This window comes from Hippocampus guttulatus, chromosome 19, assembly GCF_054856545.1.
Source record: "Hippocampus guttulatus isolate MCC_2025c chromosome 19, RoL_Hgut_1.0, whole genome shotgun sequence".
NCBI lineage: Eukaryota > Metazoa > Chordata > Actinopteri > Syngnathiformes > Syngnathidae > Hippocampus > Hippocampus guttulatus.
Window position 1 is genome coordinate 2,223,158 of NC_141279.1, and position 12,940 is coordinate 2,236,097.

Genomic DNA, 12,940 nt, shown 5'->3' on the forward strand with positions numbered 1-12,940 from the left:
ATATTCCAAAAACATGCGTGGCAGGTTAATGGAAGAATCTAAATTGGGTGTGACTGTGAGCACGGATGGTTGTTCGTCTATGTGTGCCCTGCGATTGGCTGGCAACCGGTTCAGGGTATCCCCCCCCCCCCCCCCTCCCCCGCCTACTGCCCGAAGACGGCTGGGATAGGCTCCAGCACCCCCCCCACCCCGCGACACTTGTGAGGATACGCGGATCGGAAAATGAATGTATGAATGAACTACTAAGGTCATTGCAAAAGAAGGAAAAAAAAATCCTACAGGCAATTTTGGAAATAGAAATGATCAGTGGGTCAAACTGTCACATCAGATGTTTGTAAAAACAATGCAACAAGGTCACTTGAATGAATTTGTTTATATTTGATGTGCCTTGGATAGTGACCTCCATAAAAGTGTCACCAGGGTGGTACATAAATAAAAATTGCCTCTCTAAAACACTTGTCACACAATATACCCCCTCATATTAGTTTGATGGCAATTATATTCCCTGTGTTGTTATCCGATTTTACTTTTAGCTTTATAAGTTCACAATTTCTAACTGGGACTTTCAGACACAGCCCGAGACTTTTTTTTTTTTTTTTTTTGGGGCCCGCTTTTGGGCACTGTAAAGAGTCCTGAGGGAGGTCCAGTTCAGGGGATCCAGAGGGGCATAATAAGGGGCTTTGGAGAAAAAAACCAAACAAACAAAGGTAGCAAGGAAGGCATGCAAAGATGTAAGAGAGGACAGGAGCAGGAATCCTAATTATCGGTTAAGAAGACTTTTTATTTATTCCCTCTCATACAGTTTGACAACACATTTCTTTATGTACTCACTAAAAGATGCAGTGTATGTGTGTGTGTGTGTGCATGTGTGTGCGTGTGTGTATCTGTGTGTGCGCGCCTTTTACTTAGCCACTAACAGGTCTCGGATCACTGGCTATGAAAAGAGGCACAGGGAGCTGTTGTGTTTCTTCTGAAGAAACGCATTTTGATTGGTCGGCGTTGTGCCGTTGCTGCAGGCCGGTTGGGTTATTTTGGATTTGTGACTTGAGGATGTTGGATTGACTTTGTTCTTTATGTCTACTATCATTGACCATACGGGAGTTTTTTTTATGGTCGTGTCAAGTGATGCAACTCAGTGAGACACGATAACATCTGTTCTCAGAAAAGAAAGAAGAAGAGTGTTCTTATAGCTTTCGTAATTAGGCCACAACCACAATCCCGTGTTTACAGATACTTTTCTGTACGGCATATTTAGTATAAACATCAAAACCACAGGCATATAGTCAGTTCTTGGACGATCAGTTCTTATGATTTTATTTTAGCAAACAAAAGATGGGATTGAATAAAAAAACCGTCAATGTTTACTTATGTGTTACAGATTCAATATTTCAGCTTTCATTTTTTTTTTGTAGCCGGTGCAAAAGAGTCCAACTGATTCTGTATGAGGAGCTATTCGGTTGAGGTTATTTGCATTTCAAAATAGCGGGAACAGATGAAATTGTGCGATATTTAAGCATCGCCGTCAAAAAGACAACAATCACTTGACGGAAGCAACACGACAGTAATGGCAGGATATTCTGGATTCACGTATTGCTATATCACCCTATTATTAATTGATGATTTTGGGATTGTTATCACTTCTAATGGGGGCTCAGCTACAATAGTCATCACAGGGTGTTGGAAGAATGTGTGCGGGACTCAGGGGACTTGATCAATGCATCGACCGCAGTCTCTGATCTTCTCTGCTCACAGGAAATAACAGCAAACCACTGTGGCCTCTTTGGGAGGATTAGAGAATATATCATGGCGAGGCTCTCTTTGCTCATTTGGATATGATTTAAATTCCAACAACTTGCAACACTGGATCTCCATGACAACACTTTGGTTTGTCTGCCGGAACTGCGTTTTCTTCAGCGTACATTTCATAGCTGACAACGGAAAGCTTGTTCCTCCTGTGGATGTCCTCGATAATAGCTGGGGTGATGCCCTCATTAGCCTTCTGCCTTTAACTGTTTTCGGTTCACACAAACACAGCCCCGCGGCTATTGAATGTGTGTGTGTGTGTGTGTGCGTGTGCCAGTTTGTTGTCTACAAGGGGGGAGTGCCTGCATCTGATTGACCATTATGTGAGAGTAGCATATGTCAGACACCACACATACACACACACACACACGCGCACACTCACACACACACACACACACGCACAAAAGCACAAAAGGGATTATTTTTCTGTATAACACAAGACGTGTAATGTTAGGATTGGGTGTCATTCAATGGCGCATTTTAAGAGACTTGTTACGTTCAGTGAAATGAAGGCGGAGTGAAAACGCTATTTGTTGGAGTCGGGTATCCCTTTGTAATGTCTTTCAGTACGGAGCCACTTTTAATTTGATTTCATTCATATCGAGTGGATCATCAGCTTGTTGTTTATGTAGAGGTGAACATTGTAGACCTTGTTGGTGAGCGTCAAATATGTCGCCATAGATATACCGGTATGTGTCCGAATGTGTGTGTCCTATTATGGACTATTGAGGCAAAAATCCAGGGTACAGACAAACAGGGCTGCATGAAAAGGTCATCAGTCTCCAACGACAAATTATTTACTATTGTCATGAGCAAAATCAGAAGAATCGAGTTTGCCGGATGTAGGTACCATTGGGTTAAAATGCGGATGTATTGAAAGCCTATTGAGTGTTGAATTTCAATTGAGGCTTTCAACGTTTTGGGAACTATCTTGCTCGGTATGCAAAAAATTATTATCGTCCAGCAATACCATCTGACATGTGCTGATTTGACTTTTTGTCAAGAGAAATGGAAATATATTCTTGCTCATCAGCACAGACTCTCCTGGTGCCCAAATTTGATGCAATCCAAGTAAATACATTAGCAATGTAGTGTTATCCTATTTGAGATGGGTGCTAATCGAGTTGTAGGAGATACATTAGTTGAGGGGTGGGGGATTAACAGCCGCACATGACACATTTTGATTAAATGTACGCCCCTTCCGTGACCAGACATGCAAATAAGGGTTAGTATCCCATATGTGTTACATTATATTATCAGTAAAGCCGTGAAAGCGGGTCAATTGTTGCAAATCAACCTTGACAACGATATGAAATGAAAGTCCCATTGTTTAAACTCTTGAAAATGAGAGTGCTGTTATGTCTGTAGTCCCAAATAGTGCCTCGATGGGATCACCACCTTATCGTGGTGAGGCACTTTGCGCGTCTCCATGACCCCTAGAGCTATGTCGGCAGGAGTCCCGCACTCCTGGCAGGGTCACCCAAGCCGAACAGGTCGAAGGGTAGAGGCCAGACAAAGAGTGATCCCAAACCGGCACCTGGGGGCAGGCACAGGCGGAGTCCAACAGACCGGACTACCGGCAGCCCCCTGCAACTCTTGCCAGGAGAAGGTCGTCATGGGTACCCTCATGCCACCGGAAACCACCTGGCAGGAGTGAAGATGGTGGGAGTGAGGACTGCGCGCCCACACCCTCACCTTAATCTGAACCTCTGCGCAAGCTTCTTGCCCCAACCCCACACCCAATCCCCCACCCTGCATCCCCCTAATCCCCCAAAGTCCTGTGGCGATGTGGAATGGCGGTGGGCACAGGCCAAGGATGTGGCTGGGAGTGCCTAGCCAAACCATGCACACAGGCGGCAATGGAGTGATGGTCGTTGACACTGCGGGATGGAGCAGCGCATCTCTTCGGCAGCTTCCATTGTGACTGAGCAGCTCCACACTGCTCACCCCTGAGATGGGGAGGGACCTAGAAAAAATGGTCTAAAAATTGTCTGCTCTCCACACTCCGGACGGTAAACCGCAATCGTCGGAGCATCCCCCTTGCGGTCGAAAGGATAATAAACGAAATAGAAAAAATCTATGCATAGCTTCGTGGAACGTCCGCACACTGCTGGACCTGGCTGAAACTCCTGACAGGCCCCACCGGAGGACAGCACTTGTGGCCACAGAGCTCGCGAGGTATAACATCGATATCGCAGCTCTCAGCGAGACCAGGATACATGGAGAGGACTCCCTGACAGAAGTTGGTGCAGGGTATACCTTCTTCTGGAAAGGGGTCCCTGAAGGCACTCGTCGAAACCATGGAGTTGGCTTTGCTGTGAAGTCCCAACTGCTGAAGCGCATCCCAGAATCCCCCACCGGCATCAATGAAAGGCTGATGACATGGCGCATTCCCCTGGCAAAGGGACGCTTCGCCACACTCATCAGTGCCTACGCACCAACTCTGAATGCCGAGCAGAATATAAAGGAGGATTTCTACAGAACTCTGGACACCATCCTGCAGCAAACACCGGCTATGGACAAGCTCATAGTCATGGGAGATTTCAATGCTAGGGTGGGCACGGAACACCTGGTATGGAGTAAAGTTATTGGCCAGCATGGAGTGGGAAAAATGAACAACAACGGCCTTCGGCTCCTCTCTCTCTGTGCAGAACATCAGTTGGTCATCACTAACACCATTTTCCAAATGAAGAACAGGTTTAAGACCACCTGGCAGCATCCCCGCTCCAAACACTGGCATCTCCTGGACTATGTGATTGTCCGTCAAAAGGACATACGGGACGTCCTCATCACCCGTGTCATGCGCGGAGCTGAGTGTTGGACTGACCATCTCATGGTCAGATGCAAACTCCTCATGAGCATTCAACCCCGTCATCCAAGGACAGCTCCCAACAAAAGGCTCAACTGTGCAGCATTGAACAACCCCACCACCAGAGCCAACCTCCGGCGACTCCTTGCTGAAAACCTTGACAAGATCCCGGAGGAATCAAGTGACTGGCCAGCTCTGCACCAGGCTATCCAGAGCACAGCTTCGGAGGTGCTTGGCCAGTCAAGGAGACGCCACCAGGATTGGTTTGACTGCAACTCAACCGAGATACATACACTTCTGAAAGCAAAGCATGAGGCCCATAAAGCTCTCTTGTCCTGCCCTACATCTCTCACCCGTAAAGCCACCTTTTCTGCAGTTAGAACAGTGACCCAGCGAGCACTCCGTATCATGGAGGACACCTGGTGGGTGCAGAAGGCAAATGAGATCCAAAATCTGGCAGACTGTAACAACACCCAGGGCTTCTACAATGCCATCAAAGCACTGTATGGTCCCAAGAAGCGGGCAATTGCTCCAGTCCGATCAGCTGATGGCTCTGCACTCCTCAAGGACCACCATGAGATCCTTGCCCGTTGGGCAAACCACTTTGAACATCTTCTCAACCATACCAACCCTGTCAATCCACACATTCTGGACAATCTTCCAGACCTGCCAACAATCATGAGCCTCGACGCCCCACCATCCTATTCTGAAACCCAGCAAGCCATTGCGGGCCTAAAGAACAACAAAAGCGCTGGACCTGATGGCATCCCTGCAGAGGTTTTCAAACACGGAGGTTATCTCCTCACGCGCCGACTGCACCTCCTGATTCAAAACATCTGGGAACATGGGACCGTCCCGCAGGATTGGAAGGATGCTAACATCGTTGTTATCTATAAGCAGAAAGGGGACAGAGCAGCCTGTGGGAATAGCCGAGGAATCTCTCTCCTCTCCACCGCAGGAAAGATCTTGGCCAAAATCATGCTCAGCAGGCTAGTCGAGCACATCTCAGAAGGTGTGCTTCCAGAAACCCAGTGTGGCTACCGGAAGACTAGATCCACCATTGACATGATCTTTGTTTTAAGACAGCTAATGGAGAAAAGCAGAGAACATCAAAAGGACCTGTACATAGCCTTCATCGATCTCAGCAAAGCCTTTGACACCATTAACCGTGAGTTGCTCTGGAAACACCTCTCCAAACTTGGGGTACCACCCAAGTTTCTCAGCATCCTCCAGCAGCTGCATGATGGGATGCAAGCCAGAGTGCTCATCGGAGGACTCCAGTCAGAGCTCTTCAAGGTGAAAGTCGGGGTGAAGCAGGGCTGTGTCTTGGCTCCAGTGCTTTTTAACATCCTCCTCTCTGCCACCACGTGCCTCTTACACCGTGGCATGGGACATGAAGACGGTGTCCATATGGAATACCGCCTAGACGGAAGCCTCTTCAACATCAGACGGCTCCAGGCTCACACAAAGACAAAAATCTGTCAGATCTGTGAGCTTCAGTATGCTGATGACTGCACTATATTAGCTCACAGTTCAAACTCTATGCAGCACGCCCTCGACACCATTTCCAATCTGTACCAATCCTTTGGTCTTCAGATCAACATTAAAAAAACTGAGGTCATGTTCCAACTCGCTACCCCAACCTCCACATCCCCCAGCTTTCACATTAATGGCACTCCACTAAACGTAGTGGACCATTTCACCTACCTTGGCTCCACTTTATCTTCAAACTGTTCCCTTGACACTGAAGTCCACACCCGTATTAATAAAGCATCATCATCCTTTGGTCGCCTACGCAGCAGGGTCTTTGAAAACCGAAACCTGAAGACCTGTACCAAGATTGCTGTGTACAACGCAGTGTGTCTCTCCACTCTGCTCTACGGGTCAGAGTCATGGACTCCATATCGCCAGCACATTACTACCTTGGAAGCCTTCCACATCCGCTGCCTGCAAAAGATCCTTGGCCTGTCCTGGAAAGATCGAATTCCCCATACAGACATCCTCAAAAGCACCAATTCCATCTGCATGGAAGCGGCCGTGGCGAAAAAACATCTTCGGTGGATTGGACACACCATTCGCATGCCAGACAACCGCCTGCCCCGCCAGGTCCTCTATGGCCAACTGAGAGGTGCAAAGCGTTCTGCTGGGGGCCAAAAGCGGCGCCTCAAGGACTACAGCAGGGACCTCCTAAAGCGAGCCAACGTCAACCCCACGCAGCTTGAAACACTTGCACTCAACAGACCAACCTGGCAGATCACTTGTGCTACTGCAATCTCTGAAATACACAAAATTAACCAAGCCAGACGAACCGAGAAACGCATTCAACGACACCAGCGGGCAGCTGGTACCCCCCTGGTATCCGGTTTCCCTTGCTCCATCTGTGGTCGAGTCTGCGGCTCAAGAATCGGTCTCTATGCCCACGAGAAGTGGCACCAGCGACAGAGTTGCTGACCCCCCCCCCCCCCCCCCCCCCCCTACCCATCCTCCCCTCCCTTGGAGCAAGTGTCATCATCAGACATGATGGACAGCTAGAAAGTCCCAAATATTACCAATATGTATCTTTTAATTAAAAAAAAAATCAAATTTAAATTCTTCAAAAATACAAGAACACAACTCAGGACAAAAAAAAAAGCATCTTGTAAATCTGTATAATTTTTTTGTTGGGGTCTTGAATCAATTCTATAATAATAATGATAATAATAACAACACCAATAATAATAATATTAATAATAAAACATACCAAGGAATATCAGCGACCAGACCAGTCAGACCCAATATAATTAGGAAACTATATAATAACATAAACATTTTCCTTCCAACAAGACACCAATATCTTCATGACTGTCAGTTTTATAAATTATAAAGCAGGAAACTGGATGGGATTACTCCCCTATTGCCTTATTCTCCCTTGTGCTTTAATCCCTTTGCGGAGAATATCTCGCTCATACTAGTCCCAGATAACAGATTTATCCAGGATAAAAATCCATGTTGTTACATTTCCTCTCCTCCTGTCCGAGACCAATAATCCAAGTCCCATTGTAACAGCATGTCAAACAATACCATCAGCTGTACATGGCAGCCTGTAGAAATGAGGACAGTTTTTTTCCCCCAACAGGTAATCTTTATCTTCATTTTTTTAGGCCAATATCACACTTCCAAACATGCATCCCCTGTCCCTGAGTGTACAGAATATTAACCTCTTGGTTTATGGTCCGATGGTAACCACGAATGTGTCTGTACGAGTGCAAGGTGAGCAATGCATTCTGACGACAGAAAACATGAAGGAAAAAACACATTTCACTTGTAAAAAAGTTGAGGTGTTCATGATTTGACTGACTGCATAGGTCAATATAAAACAAAAACACACACACACACACACACACACACTGGAGAGCAGGTTGAACGATTGCTATTCATTAATATTCCATTAGGACACCATCAATGGGAATGAGTTGTGCCAAATAGCTGCAGGCTCATATTACCAGTCTGTAAATGTCTGTCCCTCCATGCGAGTATAGTTCCTCTCTACTCATCTTCACGGTGTTATTCTGTTCATTCAAAGTTGTTCACATGGTATGGCCGCTTAAGTGTGGAGACGCAGCCATGCTTGTGAGGTGTGACGGCCGACAGTAGGGCATTTGGGTAGATTAGGGTCAAACCGGCAAGTCCATGAAAGCAAGCCTTCCTTTTCATGAGCTATAGTGGAGGTATTTCACAGTGCAGAGGTACCGGGTTCGATTCCAGCTCCGGCCTCCCTGTGTGGAGTTTGCATGTTCTCCCCGGGCCTGCGTGGGTTTTCTCCGGGTGCTCCGGTTTCCTCCCACATTCCAAAAACATGCATGTCTGGCTGATTGGACGCTCTAAATTGTCCCTAGGTGTGAGTGTGGGCGTGGATGGTTGTTCGTCTCTGTGTGCCCTGCGATTGGCTGGCAACTGGTTCAGGGTGTCCCCCGCCTTCTGCCCGGAGATGGCTGGGATAGGCTCCAGCACCCCCCGCGACCCTAGTGAGGATCAAGCGGCTCGGAAAATGGATGGATGGATAGTGGAGGTATGGCAGCACCACCAGGTACAGGTACCGCAATGATGAGGTTGTTTAGTCCATTGACGTTGTTTAGTCTGTCCAAAACAACATACGTTTGAAAAACAAAAATCTCAAAATTCAAATCGGAGTCGACCTCAGCCTCACAAGCCTTTCTGGAATGAAATAGCTCACGTCAATCAGTGGACCGTGACCTGTATTTTACAACGACACAATAACCCCATTGCAGCTCTGAAAAGGTGGGGGTCGCAAGGATAGCGGGCTCGTTAAAAGTAAAACCATACATATAGACATGAAAAGCGTATTCGCACAGAGGAATTGGCCCAAACAAATGCATGCATGCACATAACAACACCCTCCCCAAAGCTGCATAAGTAGAGCTTATCCCTTCTTGGAGTGCACTGTTCTGGTCTGACTCCTAACTCCAATCCCTGCTCACCCCCTGGGTCAAACGCACACGCACACGCACACCCACACCCACACATATACACACTTGCTAAAATGTGAGGGTGATGTGTGGTGTCTTGGACCATTTTGGTTGACTGCAGGATCGCAGGTGGAGGAGGTCATAACGGTGCTCCGGCCTTGCTGAACTGGAGGGCAACAGTTACACACGATGATTTGACCGGTATCATGTTCAAGACAAGTTTACAACAAGACGACCCTTTTGATTGATGATTTATGTATTCTTAATAATGATGCCATCAGCACGTTGTAAATCATTAATAATTACTTCGACACTACTTAAACTTTCAACAATACCGGTAGGTGTTGATGCTCCTGTAAAATTAGGACCACCCTGCCCCCCCCCCCCCAAAAAAAAAATAACATTTTAATTTACAAAACTTTTTACGAGATTAATTTAAAATGATACCCAAGGCTCATTTATTGCCACCATTTTTTTCCCCAGTTCTTTATCACTCCGGTCACAGTCAGTTTTTCTGGAAATAAAATGCATACCTTTCCAGAACACTGAATATCAAGCAGGGACAAGTCAAAGTAAAACACGTTTTGCAACTTACTAGATACTAGATTACTAGACTTTTTCTTTCTCATAGTCTAGTTTGATCTCACTGATTGGGTTACGAACAGCCAATCAGGGAGTTCAATTGTCCCTGACGACTGACGCCATTTTGCGCCCTGCGAGCAGTGGCTTACTCATTCAAATCACATCTAAAAAGCACAACACAGAAATCTCTTCAATTTGGTTTCCACTTTATTTTCTTCCTGCTTGTGTTATGAACGCGTGTGCAATATTAGTACATTTGTGCAAATTGATTTCAGGAAAGCGTGACTGTGGATGGTATGACGAACAATGACTTCTCAGCCATGCTGTTTTGCATCGCTAGGGTGTGAAAGTCATTTTTCCCCCATTGATGTTGACCGTAAGCAGGCTTTTCTTTTCGAGATTGCATTCAGATAATTTAATTTATTCGATCAATAAATATACAGTGCGGACCCAATGTGCCATGCATTCTCAGCTACTTTTAATATTCAAACTAACTAAAGGACAAATGTGCAACTCATAAAAATCTAAACTTCTCTCAATCTATTTAATGGACAAGTCAGCAGTTTGATTCAAATGACCTTTTTGCAACTGCCATAAAAATACACCTCGGTATTTTGCGATGCTTAAAGATGATTATATTATGCATGATGAACTACTTTGATAACTAGTCACTGCGCAGCGCTCGTTCGTCTGCGATTGGCTCGGCCGGCGCCGTGTGACATGTGGCTGAAAGGCAGGCTTGATTACAAAAACCATCACTTGATAGTTTAATTGGACTGTCACTCCGCAGGACCTGAAAGATGTCGGTGAATCTCAGGTGCAGCGTTAAACAAATATCATTTCAGAGACAATCACGCCTTCGTACGAGAAACTCTTCAATTGTAATCTGACAGCAGTTAATTTACACAGCCACAACACAGGAAGTGCACCCGCACTGATGACTTCTTTGTTAGAACCCACCTCCCCACCCACAAAAAAAAACCACGTAACACTTCTAAAAACCCGACACACAGAGCTTCATTAATCGGGTTGCTGGGTCACTGTGTCCCACAATGAATCCCTGCCTTCGTTTTGCCCCTGACCTCAGGGTCATGCTTTTGCTTCATGACCACTTCATTACAGAACAATCTACTAGGCGATTGCAGACAAAAAGACATGTGACCTCACCTGACGACCTTGCCCCGTGATCCATGCAATACAAAGACTCTAGGCCAGGGGTCCCCAACCACTGGTGCCGGGCCACACAGAAAGAATAAATAACTTACATTCCTTCCGTTTTATTCATTTCGGAATTTGAAAGATGTTTTATTTTGAAAAATTACCGGATTCTCTGTTATATCAGTTTTCCTTGGTGGGCCGTTATGAGTGAAACCATGTAGAGAAGAAGTCAAGACTAACAGTTTATTCATCTATTGTTTAAGTTACTTTAGTGAGAGGTTCGGTAACAAGAAAATCCTTACAGTATCGCTCTTATTTATTACAAATGAGAATTTGAAACTTTGGTCAAGATTTTAGTAAGCATCATGAAAGTTGCCATCTTTGATTTGCTTTCGCAGGCCACATAAAATTGTGTGGCGGCCCAGATCTGTCCCCTGGGCCATGAGTTTGACACCAGTGGGTTTCCGCATAAAAAAACAAGCGTCTTTGAAAAGTTTTTTCGGGAAGGGGAAAAGGCCCAGTTAGGAGATCTTATTTTGAAGGCACGTTTAAATTAAATTCCAAATGTCAAATTATGTTTCCAAAATACCACACTTTTCATGCAGGTCATATCATATTATATTGTTGTATCTATCCGGCCTTAAAAGCCGGTCTCTGAGAATATTGCCTGACATGAAACTGGTCCGTGGGGCAAAAAAGATTGGGGACCTCTGCTCTCGGTGGCCCGGTGGTCCAGTGGTGAGCGCCTGGACCTCACAGTGCAGAAGTGGTGGGTTCGATCCCGGCTCCGGCCTTCCTGTGTGGAGTTTGCATGTTCTCCCCGTGCCTGCGTGGGTTTTCTTCGGGTACTCTGGTTTCCTCCCACATTCCAAAGACATGCATGACAGGCTGATTGAATACTCTAAATTGTCCCGAGGTGTGAGTGTGAGCATGGATGGTTGTTCGTCTATGTGTGCCCTGCGATTGGCTGGAAACCGGTTCAGGGTGTCCCCCGCCTACGTGCACAAAGACAGCTGGGACAGGCTCCAGCATGCCCGGCGACCCTTGTGAGGATAAAGCGGATCGAAAAATGGATGGATGGATATTCTAATCTATATTATCCAAAACATTAGTCACAGCAGTTACTTGATTTTTATTTATTGGAGAAGCAAAGTGACACTGAAAAATGATGTGGTGCTGCATTTACTCAATTTTATTTCGTCAAGCGGCTGCAAGAAATAAAATCATCAGAATCCAGATATGTTTAAATCTTCTTTGTCAGGGCTAAACAGAAGTCAGATTGGCACAAAGTTTTATGTTAATGGTAAAAAAAAAAAAATGAAGGCGTGGTCCTTTTTAGTCACTGATGCAGTGGTTTTATGGCATGGGTCACATCTGCCATGAGATAATGACAGAGGTAAGCCAAATGGAACATGAAGCATGCGTGTGTTCGTGACTGTATGTGTGTGTGTGTGTGTGTGCGTGTGTTGTATGTGCTTGAGCCGTGTGGGTTGCAAGGGGGAATTAATGAGTCTCCTATGAGCTATTATCTGTACCTTAGCCCCACTCTGCAATAATACAAGCCGACAGTGGTCCCTAACGACGGTAACAACAACAACACACTTCTGCCGGTCGATGCAATGAACCCGATACTTTGTTAGTTTTGGACCAAGAAAGATTCAAATCATCCGATTTTTGATCACAAATATCATTCAAGTTCTTCTTGATCACATAAGAAAAAGACTGAACCAAATTCCAACGCAGACTATCCTGTGGGTCAAGGATCAACTGACTGCACGGCAGCTGTACTCCATGCTGTCTGAACCATTAAGCCAATTAGGTTATCTGTTTTAAAACCGCAGCTCCCACTGACATTCATGACCTCCATTTGTTTACCGACTTCACTGTGTCTACAATTCTCAGCGTTCTCACTTAACATAAGTAAGATCGTCCATTTTTTATGTCGACATAGCAACACATTTCCTTATGCACTCAACCAACCTTCAATTTTCTTGATATGAGAGGTACAGTTCAACCGCAGTTTAGACACGATTACTTCAAACAAGAGGGCGGGTAAAAAAAAAAATAAAATCAGTTGCAGGGCACATATTGCCAAATAATTGCTGTAATTATGATATCTTAT